Here is a 16764-nt window from a genome sequence, read left to right on the forward strand (position 1 = left end):
ACCCACGTGAATTGTTTAACAAACAATTACCTATTATGAAAAGGATAAATATTTACCCTCGATTTTTTTATGACATTTACAACAATTTATTCGTATCAAACAAATTACACGAATTACTGATATTTTCTAGCATACAAAATATTTTCTGTGTAAAGTTCACATTTTGACATTTACCTCACAGCCTGCGAAGCGTTAATGGCATATTTAGTAGAGCGCTTACGCGATATACATCATTAACAGTATATTACTCGTATAGAGATATTTATGTGTAAGTATTTTTATAAGTGCTAGAAGCTGTATGTTAAATTCTGTAAGACTGCTTTAATTAAATCTTTTTATATATAATACAAAAACCTTTCATTGCTGATAGACAACGCACTGATGAAAGTACTAGGCTATAGGTAGGTTAGGCAATGTGGGTGAGAATATCAAATTAGATAGAATTTCTCGTAATTCCTACAAATATACGTCCTTCCTACGTCTTAAAAGTCCGTTAAATTGAAGAACTTGGTTATCTCTGTCTTCTTAATTTTAAAATTAATGTTTATTTAGATCTTCTTCCTTATAACAAATTGTGCCTAAGGGAATAATTTTAGCAAAATACAAATACAAAATAGTCAAGGATTATAATTCGATTTTCGATGTTTACTCCAAAATGTTACAATTAAACGAAGTAACACCGTCGCCGCGAGGCAGTCACGGCGCAGAGGTTCAAGCGTATGACTGAAAATGCGACGATTGTAGCTTCTGTCTCTCGCTCTCGTAACAAGGCAGACTAATGGCCTGTGAAATGTAAAGTTTATCATAAAGATATCTATGTATAAATGGTTAAAGCATTCCCGAAATACATATCCGCGTTCAGTAGCAATTTGCCATAAAATATCCGGTGTAAAGGACTAAAGACATTGTTTTTGTTTTCCTCCGCGGCAGCCGGGAATCGCTTTTCTTGCCTTTTAAAATGATTGCCTTGTCCTATTTCTGATTCGGGCCGTGTCGCGGCCGTATTAACATTTCACTGTGCGTCGTACCGCCGGCGCGCCGCCGATGCTCGTCCTCTCGTAACTTACGGTTTCAAAACTTTGGATGCTATGCACATTATATTCCTTATTCACTATCAACGTAAAGCAAATACTAAAACAAAGGATATTACAGTTAATAAATTTTAATTTTCATTTGTGCACCTACTTTTGTGACTTGCTATTATTGTTAAGCAAATCGCTTTTATTAAACTTTAGACAGTACCTAATCAAAATGAAAATACTCCACAGAATAAATTACTTTCCTGCCTCAACGGCCTGTCTATGGATCATAAGTCATAATCGTTTCATATTTATGAGCGCATGTTTTACGTCGTCATTATCGAGCGTCTATCTGACGGCTCTATTACACGGTGACCGCTCGCTTCATCTGTCACGGCGCGCGGTCTCGCTGTCACGGTGGTAGTTCCCAGCTACCGTGATTCCTTTCAGTCATTTTTCGTGCTTTTGTAACTTATACATAGTGGCCGCCTAAGATCTATGATATTATTATTATATTATATGACAATAATTTTACCGTCATAGGCAGAGTTACTATTTAATATGTATTTATAATTTTCTTCCAGCTTCGTCTTATTACTGCTTAACACATGGTAACAACTTAACACATAATACAGGTTTGAGTGATGCTGTTTAAATTTTTTTTTTTACTTAATTGAAAAAACTTATACGCAAAAATTTTACGAAAAGCCATAAGTACTAGTTTCTTAGTTTTTATAAACAGGTATTTAATATGTACACAATATATTAATAACAATATAGTAAAGAAAAAAACATCATATAAAGCAAAGAGGTAAGTAAAATACAATATTTACCTTCATCATACTAAACATGCTCGGTTGTTACAGTTACAGTTGAGAATTCCACAATACGTAACAAAACCTCATTGCTGTCGTGTATCAATGATATAGGTGACATTTTTCCCTGTTATTTACTCCGCCTGACGTAAAAACGTAGGTTAAGCCAGCACATTGTGGCGTCGATCCTCAATAAAGGTGAAACAGGCTGTAAGGGCGTGGTCTTTACTGTTTGTAGGACGAAAACAATAGTTTGGTTCCATCGTGATAGTTTTATTTATAAGATTCAGATAAGCTATGCCATATTTATATCGTAGTTTTAAATATTTAATATCTAAACAAACTTAATATATCAACAATGAGATAATATAAGTTCAGTACAAACAAAAAGTATACTAATTTAAAAGTATAAAAGTACAATATTGAGCTTGAACTACATACCGATTGTATGTAATAATATTGTTTTAACAAAAAAAAAAACAACTTCTTAAATTTAAACCCGATCTTATAATCAGAACCTAACTAAAATTTCATTAAACTACCATTGAAGTATATATACACACCCTTTCCCATAAAAAAAGAATCATCGAAGTCGGTTGGCGGGATATTGAGTTATTCGTCCATTTGTCCACTTAACATACTTTATGCGAATTTAAGACCAAAAGACCAAAGTAAAATGGGACCACAAGGGAAGCATTAGCTTTTAAATAAAAAAGAATAATCAGAATCGGCTCATCTAGTCAACAGTTCTGAGGTGACAAACAAGAAAAAAATACAGTCGAATTGGAGGTTATCACCTCCTCCTGTTAGGAATACGGTTAAAAAATGACTGTCTGAATGTTTTATCTTGCTTTCTAGTTATTAAAATATATTAGCGTTGTTATATAAAAAGTTATAAAAACCATTTTCGTATCTACCTTATTTAAATAATCTCTTAATAATCCCGAAACAACATCGAGATTCGAAAACATAAATTAAACATCGCTTTTCCGAATTCCCGGCGTAAAAACAGCACCTCGGGCTATAACATTTGGGCCGTCGTTAATAGTTTATCGGGTCTTCTTCCCTACAAAGGTATTTTGGGATCGTCCGCGCTCTTTTGTGATTGAAAACGGTCCCTAGTTTACAGCCAATTTGTTGGTGACGAGTCAAAAAACGGAGCGGCTCACAGTTTTTTTATAGTAAAAAGCAATCCGCTATCGGCCGCCCAAAAGGAAGAAATTAAAAAATATACAAGCTAGTAGCTTTTTCATTTTATGTATCGCAATATTTTTTTTTCGACTGCAAGTTTTTGTTACTCTTTAGTAAAAACATTGTAACATTGAAAATGTGTAGTTTGTATATAAAGCCCTCAATTATTTTGAGAGATACACTCAATTAAATTACATTGTGTTATTAAAATAAACATTATAAATATTTGTTTTGTTCAACAACAGTACTTTGGTATGATTTTTTAATTATAGCGTTCCGAGAGTGCCAGTTAAGCACCCTATTACTATCCTATTTACAATACGGCAATAATAAAAAAAAAGATAAAAAGATAAAACTTGGATTCTGCATCTTTCAGTTTACTTAACAGGATAATACTCCCCAGGACACAAAATATCATAAATTTTATGACAGTACATACTGTACCTTATTACAGGCTCGACGAAATTTATCGGTATTTTCATAGGGCGAGCATTCTCATTATTAGAGATAGGCTATCTAGCATCTCTTTTGTACGCCACGACCGCAGGTCTATCTTGATTTAGATAAGTTAAACAATCGTGTGACATACGACCCTTGGATAAAGCGGAGTTACGTCCAATTAATGAAGTTACTTATCAGAAAACAACAATGAGTACTTTTCAATAATGAAGAAGTTTTTGAATTGAAACTCAAGGTTTTCAAATTGGGTAAGATACAATTTGGAAAGAAAGCTTTTAGTTTTAAAAGTCTACCAGTCCAAAAATTAAAACTAGTTTTAGCTTCGCGGTATCTCGCAGTTAGTACGGTGGACAGAGAGAACCTGGGAACCTAGCTGTTTGCCCCGTGCCCGTAGCCTTATTTTTATCAAATAAAAAATTAAAATACCAAAATACATTATTCCTGTAAATATCAAAATTCTTGTAATGAGAATAACAATTTTTACTTCAATGATTCAAGTACATTTTTTAACATGTTGTCTGGTTAGCCGTATAAAACTTTTAGGGAATGAATTCCAGTAGTCTTTAAAATTACTTCTGGATAAAATCACCACTAATTTTTTTCGCTACAGCCCTTGAAACTTCTTGCTAAAATTTAACTTTTTTAAAATCTATTATTTTTTTAGACCTTACCGCCAAAATTTATAGTTTTTGACCATTATATGATCCACCGAATTCTGGAGGCGGCGTTGAGTTGAGCCACTCAATATGTAAAGTCTCCAGAATTCAGAGGTAAATGGGGAACGGAGTGTCTTAACACTAGGTTTCCTCTACCTACCCTGCTGCGTGCGGGGTACAGTGTGAAGCTGAATATTATTATTATTATCAAAAATATATAATGACAGTGAGTACAGAGTGTTAAATTTTGAGTTCACTTTTGAAGTAAGTTCCTATCTATCCATTATGGTAAGGCATTGTTCATCGAAACGTAACGAAGTTACTGAGCAAGATCGGTCGGAGCAGTTTGTACTCGTAACATTGTTACAGATCCGATGCAGCTCAACTTTGAACTGTGCACTCTGTGTTGCCATCTCCCCAATCGAGCCAATCGCTTATCTCGAAACCAATCTATAGGTTATTAGATTATTAACAGTTCAAAGTTGTGAATTAAATAGGAATGCCTTGAATAAATTGAATACATTTAAAGTTTTTTTTTGTACATTTGTAAATAAAAAAAAAATACGTTACTATAAGTAAGAAGTAAAAAATGTAACATATAGGGTAAAACCGGGATAGATGCCGCAGTGGGATAGATGCCCCATTTTCAAAATACCTAACTTCCCGAACTCGCGACAAAAAAATAATTGTACAAGCAGGAGCCACAGTCTTCCCGCACCAAAGTTATTCACGGACATTCGTGCAATGAGGACGCGTTTAGCACATTTTAGTAAATATCTCCGCGGCGAAAGTCGTGAACGCGTCAAAGATTTAAAGGTTAATATTTTGCGTTGTATAACTTTATAATTTGTAATCAATTACGCTATATTTTTTATTACGTCGATGTACTGGTTCATTAAGACTGTATCTACGTGCTTATAGATTCTATTTTGTTTATAATTTACTAAAAAAATTCCTTGGCATCTATCCCTATCAAAAAGGATAGTTGCCCTGATTTTTCGAGGTATAGGTGCCCTTAGGGGCATCTATCCCTTTATACTCAGTATATGGAGTTAGGTATATATTTTTAAAATATTTTTTAAAGTATTTATTAAATTAGCATTTTTTAAACACAAGAAAGATATAGCTAAGAGAAAGCAAAAACAATTGAAAACTAAGTAAGACTGTTTCATTACAATGTTTAGAATGTTTTGAAAACTATAAAAATACGAAGTCGCAATCCGACTGGATTCAATGTGTAATGTGTCAGAACTGGCTACATGAAACCTGTACACTTTTCAGAAATTATTGCGCAAGATGTGGAAAAATAAAAACGCTATCTGGCTAAATTTTAATTAAATTGGAATAACGAATAATTATTATTTGAGATAATTAGAGAATTAGAATAGATGATTAGAATAGATAACTAAAAATTATATTTTGTTCTTTTTAATATAAAAATGTATAATTGTGCAATGTGGATGTTAGTATTTATGATATTATAATATTTTAATTTATAATATTAGTGTTTTACAAGAAAAAATATTAAGAATTGTAATTTTGTTGTAAAATTTAACTTAAAAAATATGATAATGGATGTTGAAAGAATTAATATTTTAGTTACACAAATGTTTTAAAATTTTAATAAGATTTTAAAAAACACTATATAACTTTTCATTATTATGATTATGTTTGTTGGAAACAAAATTGCTGTTTTAAAATTAGAATTATTTAACAATTGGTTTGGTTTTTTCATTTAATCGGTATAAAGTGCACCTACCTTACTCTGCAGGCATCTATCCTCCCCAGCATTTTCATAGTGGGGCAACTATCCATATAGGTGGGCATCTGTCCTCAAAATTAGTGTTTCACGAAAAGCTATTTTTTGCAAAATCTATATTTGATTTGTTAAAAAAAAATATAAGTAATTCATCACAAAGGATTGAGCTAGCTAAATAAATAAAAATGATTCCTATAAAAAATATATTTTATCTAATTAGGTGGACATTTCAAAAAGTAGGGCATCTAACCCTAATATGAATAACGATAATAAAATAAACGGTAGCTAACCGTTTATTTTATTATCTTTTATTTATATAAAGTAATGCAGTTGCTGATTGCAATTGCGATGGTTGTAGAGAATGATTTATTTTCATTTCCCTGTTCTGGCAACACAAATGTCGATATTCCTCAACAACGTTATTCTAGCTAATTGATTATAAGAAAATAGTCTAATGATTATAACTGTTTCAATATATTATATAGATATTTTTTATAGGCAAAATCAAAAATTATTGACACGTTTGAAAAAAACATTTTTTTATAGTATCTAGACACCTAGACATAAATAAGTGAACACAACGGATGCAATTTTCTATCCGGAACTGGCAGCCGGTCTTTCTCACGGGCCCGTTAATCAAGTTAACCTCACTCGTTAGACTGTTGAGTGGTAAGCGCTCGTAATTTCCTATGCGCACCGTCCATCTGCACTAATAGTATTTTGATTATATCTCATTTTTCTATTTTCATAACACATTGAATGATTTCAAGATCTGTACAAGACAATAAATATTGTTTAGTTTATTTTAATGTAATACTACGTTTTTGCTTAAAATAAATTGTTTTAAAATAGTAACTCGAGGACTTATTGTCGACAGTGAAGTGTTCTTCAAATACCCTTTCCTTTTTCGCTCTCGTGGAATTGCTCTTGAGACGATCTTTTATATATACGGAAAATGTTTAAGTTAAAATGTAGGACGCGGCGCAAATTAAATATGTATTAAGTTATTAACTAAGTTTATTGATAATAATTAACACACGATGTAGCAATAGTCATAATAAATTATAATAAAAGAAAAAATATTTTTTACAATTAGCTCTTATTTAAACGTTCTAAAAAGATCAAAATAATATATTTTTTTATTTTAACTATTAACTTATAACCTCATTATACACATTTTATATGATCATAAAGCTTGTGTTGTTGGCTTGTTGTTGCATATAATATACACACATAGCATATATCTATAAAGTCGGCCTGAAATATTTTTCTGTCTTGAGGTTATACCTTAGAAAGTAAATCGCCATCACCATTTAAAGCCATTATAACACACAACAAAGCTGATTTATTTATTTATTTGATTTTATGATATCGATAAGTAGTAAGTATTTATCATTAGTCGATTGTTATTTCGATCGATCGATTGATTTATTTTTATAAACAAAAAAATCTAAAGTTAATATTTTATGTATCGTGATTTAGAGGATTTGATCAGTTCATGTCCGAAACTCCTCTGTGCAGTGCTACTCGAAGTTAATTTCCCCAGCGGGCCGCGGGGCAACCAGTATCAGTCAGATAATCTTTATCAGGCACATGTTAGAGACTCGAACTATTTATTTTGCTTCGGAACTTATAAATTACTAGCCCAATGACTATATTTCAACGTATGTACTATTTAATGTGTATATTTTTCTACAATATTATACTTTAGATTTTTTTATATAAGGTTTCGTATGTAGTCTATTCATCGCCTTGACTGTGACTGTTGGAACGTGGAAAGAAAGATAAATGTACAAAGAATTTCTGCAAATAGAATATTCTAGCTTCTTATATTTTATTGTCAAAACGTGGCGACCGATGTAAAGTGTCAGGTGTTCACTCTACACCGCGATGTGTCTGCACGTAGCAGGAAGCAAAAATTTTTCGTATAAAAATGTCAATAGAAAAAAGAAATTCACTGGATAGAAATTACGTGTACGTTACCACATGAGGTGCGTGACTGAAATTAGATTGGCTACATGTTATTTTGTGAGTGAAGTAAAAAGGGCCGACGCAAACATTTACAACGTTAATTTGGGTTTTTGGAAAGGTTTTTGTAATCACCAGTTGGGTCCCAAGGATTTCTTGATTCCTATCTTAAGGCGAGTTGCTTATTTTGTTACTACTTTTTGATTCTTTGTAAGTCCCTTCGGCGTGACTATTTGACCCTCGGTGAAAGTTGCGGATTGCGGTTAGGGTTACTCAATTTGTGTTGTATTATTTTTATGTTACGAATTAATAATTTGTTTTAATTTTAACTTCGGCTTAGAGATTTATGTCATGACGATTTTCACTTACTACCAACACCTTGCTCGCTTTTTCATTATTGAAATAATTTGACTTGAAATGATCGTGTTAGATACACGGTAATTTCACGACGATGTTTAATATATTTAAATATAGTACGAGTATATAGTAATATATTAATTTGTATGATGTTGATGTTCCATACTTATTTTATATAGTTATTACATTTTTAAAAAAATATGCACAGTGAATTTAATAACCGGAACAGAAATGATGCGTCGTTTTGTGTTCATTAAGCGGACACGGTTAATTAGATTTTTAATTTAGTAAAATAATATTACGAATGAAGCGGTTTCAGCGTACACCGACATTTTGAATGAAACGTGCAAAAAAATATTTATTTTTAAGATAAGTTATTAGCGTAAATAAAATATGCACTGGAAGATGTTGCAAGTATCTATTACTCTATTGTAGTGAGAAGGATTTCATATCTCCTTAATTAATCCATTGGTTGTTGTTATGTTAATTAAGTTTTACAATATATTTTTCTAAATATATTTGTCATCAATTTTATATGATTTTTTAATATAACCTTTTTTTCAGGTAAGTCAACATTTTGGAACATCGGATGCGGTCAAGTATTTTATTTTCTTATTTATCCTAACGAAAAATTTTCTGGTGTGGTTTATACATGGTCTTCATAAACAGTCAGTAGGTAGTGTACGTACCTACTTTAACTTATGCTACAGACGCGTGATAAACTTAAAAAGTTCAATAATGACTAAAAGTAAATGTTGTGAACTTAAATTTCCATTTCTGAAAGTGTTTCTAGATTTTTTTTTTATTCCTATTTACTGCACACAGACAGTCAAACAGAACCTAGTGTTAAGATATTCCGTTCCCAATTTATCATACTTATTTCACAAAAAGCGCATTAAAAAGATAAACAGATTTTCTCATTATTTTTTCCTTTCTAATCAGTCTTAATAGTCCTAGATATACATTATATTTATATAGAGTTTTGCAAACCCTAATTTGTATAAAAAATGCTTAACAATATCTGCCTACCGGACGTCCAAGCTTGCTTTCATTATTCTACGGGCTACGAGCTTAATTTAATAAAGCCGGCGAACCGGGCCGAGCGATTCAGTTTTATACCGGTACTCCGTCCTAAATAATTCAAACGATAAACGCTCGTTACAACCATTAAATGAAGCAATTGACGTTTTCGTTTTAGTGGCCGATTGTAAAAGGCTTACTTCAATTGTATTTGCTATTTATTATTAATAATAAAATGTTAAAACAATAGTCCCATTACATTTGATTGAAGGCCTAATAATTATGCAGTAAGGATGCAACATTCATTCGAGGTAGTCTTGGGGTCCGTCATGTAGCGGATAAGCTCCAAGAGCGTCGCTTGAGATGGTTTGGCCACGTTACGCGCCGGCCTAAGAACTATGTCGGACGCAAGTGCCTTGCTATACCAGTTTCTGGGGCGCGACCCTCCGGACGCCCAAGGAAGCGTTGGTTGGATGTCGTGATGTCGACATTAAAGCCAATGGTCTAACCACCGAGGACGCAAAAGATCGTGCAAAGTGGAGTAGGTTGAGTAGGAAGGCAGACCCTGGCAATAGCCGGGATTAATGCCAGGAAGAAGAAGAAGAAGAAGATGCGACTGCTGTGCGTACCTACATGAAAAAATACGAAATATTTATATTTAAAATACACTTACAATACTTACACGATGATCATTGTAATATAAGTACCTATTACAGCGCAAAACCTGCCATGAAACTTTATGCACTTGGATTACGCTAACTGCAAATAGATTAATTTAGAAATTTGTTCAGTATTTGTAATTTAGTAGAGGCCGTCGTTGCGCTGAGATACAGCGTCTGATTGTAAAATGGGACATTTATGGGTTCGATTCCCATTCGGGGGAATGAGTTATATTCACGTTCTCATAACAAAACAAAAGGCGCCGTTGCGTTCCGCCACTCAACACGCACCGTTTCGAAAAGCAGCAGCAAGGTCTTAACGAAATTTCTTGACATTAGGATCCCTCTGTCTTATGTATGGAATACAATGTGAACCTAATAAGATACAAAAGACACTCTTAATGGTAAAAAAGAAACTGGAATCAATAAATCGTTAAAATTTTGTCCTCTATGTAAACGTCGAATTTGTGATACTATAAAATCACAAGCACAATTAAAAACGATGTTTTATAGCGAAAAGAGCAATATTATCGAGCAAGTAGAAAAGCTAATATTTGCCAATTGATCCCGAGGGTGTGTACAGGCCATTATGCTGAGAGGATCAGTGTGCTCTGTGCCAGTGAAAAAAAATTGGAATTCGAGTGGTGTAAACAGGCTCCATCAATATTGGTAGGATCATATTTTACGTTGAAGACCCCGACAAGAGGGTTATCAGTGCTCCGAAATATTTGACGCTTTACTAACGGCTATATATTATGTAAGGGTAAATTCGTGTGTTTGTGTATATTTGTGTGGATGAATATGGTGGTTGTGAATTCATATTTCTTATGAGATTTTAGCGCACGGCAGCTTTGCAAAAAATAAACTTTATAACTTTTTCTTTAATATTACGCTGTATCCTACCTAACCTAATGTTAAAAAGTTCCGTTCCCCATTTTCAGTCTTATTTTCGAAACATTGGGCATTGAGTGGCGTAACTCAATAACGCGCTTTGTCTTGTTACCAGGAGTGGAGATCGAACAAACGACCGTTACGTTTAAAGCTAGTCACTGTACCGCTGCGACTTATATCAACGTTAGAAAAGGTTAAATAAACAACATTTAATAATGTAATAGAAAAATTGAAAACATAACATTTTGGCAAATTTACACCCAATGTTAATAATGTATCCTATCTCCAGTTAACGTCAATCTTGTATTGTTCGACATGTCTATCCAATCACTAACCTGCATGCCATCTTCCATCTCTGTCTATTTCAATCTATGGTTGCAATTTATGGATTAGGATTGATTATTAACATTGGGCAACAGAGGTACACACGATCTTAACTTCTGTACAACAGTAGTTCTTAGATTATATCAAATTATACATAAGAAATAAATTAGTTTGAGTCAAGACACGCGACAGAGTGTCTAGCTAAGTCTAAAAGCTGGGCGCAATGTATATTTTTAACAAACCATTTCACTTTTAAGCCTCCATAACTCATAAACCCTGAAGTTGTTGAACCTTACTTCACTCGGGATAAAATTTGACTTGGCCATTTTTATACAACCAGAATAGACTAACTTGTAAATATAATAAAGCCTGTATGTAAAACAATGACAAGTGAAATTTGAAACTTGAAATTTATCCCGAATGAACTCAACACTCATATAGATCTCCCGTTCTTTTATCGGTAAAGTCGTTCGATCGTATTATCTAACATGATATTTATGTATAATATTATTTACTAGGCATTTTTATTTACTTGACTTTTAATTTAGATTTTTTATCGTAGCACAATTGAGAAGTTTTATTTTAATAAAAAAACCACAGATTTATAGCATTTCCATTTTTTTTAATGAAACTTTCTTGTTTCAGAAAAAATCGTAAGATAATTCATAGTTTAGTCATTAATTAACACGGCTCTATTCAGAGATGGTGATTGGTGTTAATGGCGTACATTATTCGTCTCCTGCCACTCGGTCATATTTTGTCAAATTAAATATAAGTACAGGCAATGCGTGAAGATAAATGACAAATAAAGAAGAAATCACATAAATGCACAATTGAGTTTAAAGTTAACTGCAAGCTCGAATATGATTTGTAGCACGTCAGTGTAAGCACTGAATGAATTAACACTATCATCATACATAATGTATTGGTGCGATCGGATTGAATTCGCAATGAGGTAGGCAGTTCGTGTTTCAATATCCATGCGCCCTGGCTTAAGACTATATCTTGGGGATTTGAGAGCGCTCCTCATCTTAGCTTTACTCGTATTACATAGACATGGCTTGCTACATTTACTTGAATGGTTACACTATTTACGTAGTATCCTGGAATAGAGGTGTGTAGTATGTACTTTATTTTCGGATTGTAGATTTAAAACTAGATCAGAAGTTTATTAATTTTTTAATAAACAACCTAATTATAAAATAAGGTTGTTTATTATTCCCACAATCATATATCTTTATTTTCTTACTTAAAATGTAGAAAAATAAATCTCCAGCATGTTTTTTTCTCTTCCGAGATATTGCAACGGTTATTCAATCATGCACATGTCGAATGCGCAAATACGGTGTCACAGGGTATTGCGATTATGCAGGAATGTCAGTAGCATTTAAATATCTTTGCTGTGAATTATCTGTATCGATTTCCGGATGGAATACACTTTGAAATATATACATATATATATATACTTTTTATTGTACGACAAATGTTGTTATTTGGTAAAGATGAATTGTAACTTTATTGTTCCTACTATATTAAATTGTTTTAAAACATTTTTTACAGTCTTAATCGAGATGGACGTGAGTTTAAGCGGTTTCAATATCTGTGAAACTTTCCGTGCGGCACTAGTGCTACGTAAATATATATGAAGATGTTTTAAATACTGCCCCCAAAGAATTAAAATGAAGCCATAAAATATGTAAAGAAACTATTAATAAAATTGTTATATCCTTTCTGTATTATAAGTTTAAAATAATGTCCAATATTTATCTAAAATATGTATATTAGTGTATCGACACTAATATATGTATTTCATTAGAATATTTTTAGCTGATATAGCGACGTTAATTTTTTGTATCAATTTTTTTATTTTGTATGCATCTAACAGTTACTTCATAAATTATGTAATATGCCGTAAATTAAGACAAAATAATATTTTAGGCGTACTCATATTTGTTGTAAAGTCTTCGTTTTAAGACGGGATAAAAGATAGTCCCAAAAAGATTCATCAATTACTTTTTGCCAGCTTTTAGTGACATCGCTTAATTCTTGCCATTATCCTGATGTGGGTCAACTACCATTACAAGGGTCGAACTAGAATAGAGGGGAACGACGCGACAGTTGAAAAACATCAAAGGAAAAAAATATATTATATTATAGAAGTTTGAGCTTGTCCTTATTGATGTGCAATGAATAATAATCTGAATTATTATAATAAAATCACTGATGAAAGAAAGTAACGATACATAATTTAATTAGGTGATTAAAATTTTATTAGTAGTCTGTAGCAGAAAGATTTGTTCTCTCTTGCTGCTATTTTTAAAGACACTGTACGCAAGTTGTAGAACCAAACCACACACTTTGTTTCACGTGATAAAATACCCGTAGAAGTAGGAATTGAATCAGCAACCATTTATCTTTCCATCTTATAAAAACTTTGACCTTTATAAAAAGCTCAACTTAAGATAACAAACTATGGTTAAGCTTTAACTTTACTTTAACACAACTTCTGTTTTATGCTCCTAAAAAAACTTCTGCCTGCCTGCCACCTCCGCAAAATAAGCTTACACCATTGTTTGCACGACGTCAGGTTGTTGGTGTCTTCTGTAGAGATTATAGAAGATTAATGGACTGCCTATATAATCTTAATAATAGTATGCCTAACTATTTACTCGACCTATTTGATTCGTGCCGTGTTGATGTTATATCTACACTCAAACTAGGTTTGAATAATATAATGAAAAATATCAGTTATTGTACAATCATATTGTAAACCCCCGCGCGGCTTCGCCCGCTTGTGATTAACGAATAATTATTTCATATTATTATTAGTGTTTAGGGAGAATTTATTAATTACTATAGTATGATTATCTATACCTTATGCACTTAATAAATCGTCATTATAATCTTTTGGAATTTTATTTAAATTTCAAAAGAGCTTCACACTGTACCCCGCACACAGCAGGTAACATGCTCCGTTCCCCACTTTCCTCTGAATTCTGGAAGATTTGCGTGGCGGAACCCACTCTTTATTTAAATTTTTTTGCAAAAAATGTCGTATTAGAAAAATATTTAGTTATTTTATACCTATCTAGGTGGGTGGTAGGTACACGCGCACGACAAATACGTTTTTTCCTGCGTAAGCCCCGATCCGGCAAAAAATTTAAGCAAGAAGTAACCTATGTGTTGTGCCACAATCTCCTCTATCTTTCAGTGTTAGTACCATAAACATCGGTTCAGCTTTTCCGGGGATTATCCCGGACAAACAGAAAGACAGACAGATAAAACGAAAGTTAAAATTGTGTTTGTTTTGGTACCGTGTAAAAAACTAAATACACTTGGCAAAACACGATTATTTTGAAATCACAGACAAACACTTCAGTTTTATTTATATATAAGGTACATTAAACCCTATTATAATAGTGGTAGCGTAGGCGAGTAAGCGGGCATTGAATATTAACTATATCGTTTAATATTATTTAGTTTCAAAATTTTCTTCTAAAATTAATTTATACATACATATTCGCAAAAAGGATTCATGGCTTCTTTAGTTCTTTTATTCCAGAGTCATTAACACTACATATAGGAAACCATGGTACTTTATTAGTATATATATCTATGTACCAAAAATGCAAAAATCCATACCTATATTATAAATTCGAAAGTAACTCTGTCTGTCTGTCTGTCTGTCTTTTACGCAATCAGGCCCAAACCGCTAATTCTATTGTGATAAAATACACATATAGAGATACTTGAAGGTCTCGGGATGAACATAGGATACTTCTTTTTCTCATATGTGTAATATTTTCGATATATATCAATATATTAAAATACTTATTAATTTGACATGCAATTTATTCCGCCATGTTTATAACAACCGCCGTTGCTAAGCAACGATTTGCAAAGTTAGTTGTTTTAAGAAAACGTCACCCAAAATGAGTTTGCTTAATGCATACATGACGCGCGCCGATATAGATTTGTATACATTAACAAAAATTAGATGATTTCTATAATTTGATATTGATCCTTATGAAAATAAATATAATAGTCACTTTTAGCATTTCATCTAGACTGAAATTATAGTTTACTGTATAACTTTATAATAAATAATTAAGATGTCACTGATTCAAAATGACCTAGCCTACGAGTGGTATAGTATGACCGACGCGAACGGGCAGATGACTTTGATGGTTTTGTAAGTTTTGATATATTTTCGAATTACTGTTAATTTTTATGTAATTATTTGCTGCTTATAATTAATTTATCTCAGTTCGGTTATCTATACCGATGTTATACACTTAAAATATCGTAATTTGAATCATTTGAGATTTTATTTAATATTGTTCGCAAAAATTAATAATTATTTAATATAGAAAAATGTTTAGTACGCGCGCACGGCACTTTTTCTAATATGAAGAATTTCCTTTAGTTACTTTTACTTCTTTTGTTTGTTCATTTCGGTTACTCAGATATTTTTTCTAATAATAAATCTCCACTTATTATTATTTTTTAACTTATTTTAATTATTTAGGCTTACATTTTCGCGGGCGTAGCCGCGTCCGGGCCCACTAGTAAATAAATAAAGAAGCGCAGATAATAATAATCTTTTGTTATATAAAGGAAGTGGCAGCAATATAGAAGCAGTCTCGTAACCGACACAGTACAAATTAGACCTGCTATGGAGCTGATGCTGTGGTAGCTGGTAAGCCAATGAATTATAGTCCACTAGATCTTTAGAAGTAAATACCGTTATGCAGCTATTTTAGCAAAATGGAAATTAAATAGGTATTTAGAAAACTTACAAAAAATACAGTAAACTTATCCATAGTTAGGTACTTAAAGTTTTCAATAAATATTTTAAACTTTGTGTTAACAAAAAATTTTACGGAGGCTAAAATTGATGAGATTTTTATGAATTGACGGCTACGAGGAGGAGCGGAACTGTCCTCTATATTTTCCAACTCAAATAAGCATCTTGAGATTAACGAAATTTGTTATTGTTAGATTACTTGTTAATTATTTCTATATTTTTATGTTATTTATGTACTAGATCTACAAAACACATATAGGGTTTATATTCTTTAACTTCCTCAAAATATAGATTTTTAGAATAACATATATTTTGTGTTATTTCTAAACTTAAGTTTAAGGGTATTTTTTAATTTTGAATTATAAAAAGAAATATTGAAATATATAAATAGTATTATATGATACAGACCATAATTTGCATAAGTACGACGACGAGCGGGTAAAATGATTTTTTAATATATGGACCAAGAACATATTTCAAACAAGCTTTTTTAACCATAATTAAAGTCAATGCGAGTCAAGCTTCATTTCACAAAATAAAACAAAGACTTTAAAAATTACTTAGAATAAAATATGAGATCAAAAGTACTTCTATTTTAAAGAGCAGATAAATAAAGTTGGAAATATTTTCACAAAGTTTTAAAATAAACAGTTTTGAGATTGTGGTTTTTTGTAGCGAAGTACGAATTTACTGTCAATGCGGACTGCATCTCGGGGGTCTTCACGTTTTATCTTTAAAAGTTATGTCAACCGCCATCCGATTATAGCATTCACATTCTTAGGGCTTCGCAATTGAGTTTTACAAAAATTTTAAAATCCTCTAGGAGCAACAAGAGTTTT

General features: G+C 32.1%; 1 protein-coding gene across 3 annotated transcripts in view; it reads left to right on the forward strand.

Moving 5' to 3' along the window:
* The window catches only part of rg (A kinase anchor protein rugose), a 424034-nt gene that overhangs the window by 31486 nt on the left and 375784 nt on the right, over positions 1-16764 (forward strand). The window lies entirely within an intron of this gene.

The sequence above is a fragment of the Heliconius melpomene genome, chromosome 13, assembly GCF_056956725.1.
Source record: "Heliconius melpomene rosina isolate 202511_hmr_F chromosome 13, ASM5695672v1, whole genome shotgun sequence".
Classification (NCBI taxonomy): Eukaryota; Metazoa; Arthropoda; class Insecta; order Lepidoptera; family Nymphalidae; genus Heliconius; species Heliconius melpomene.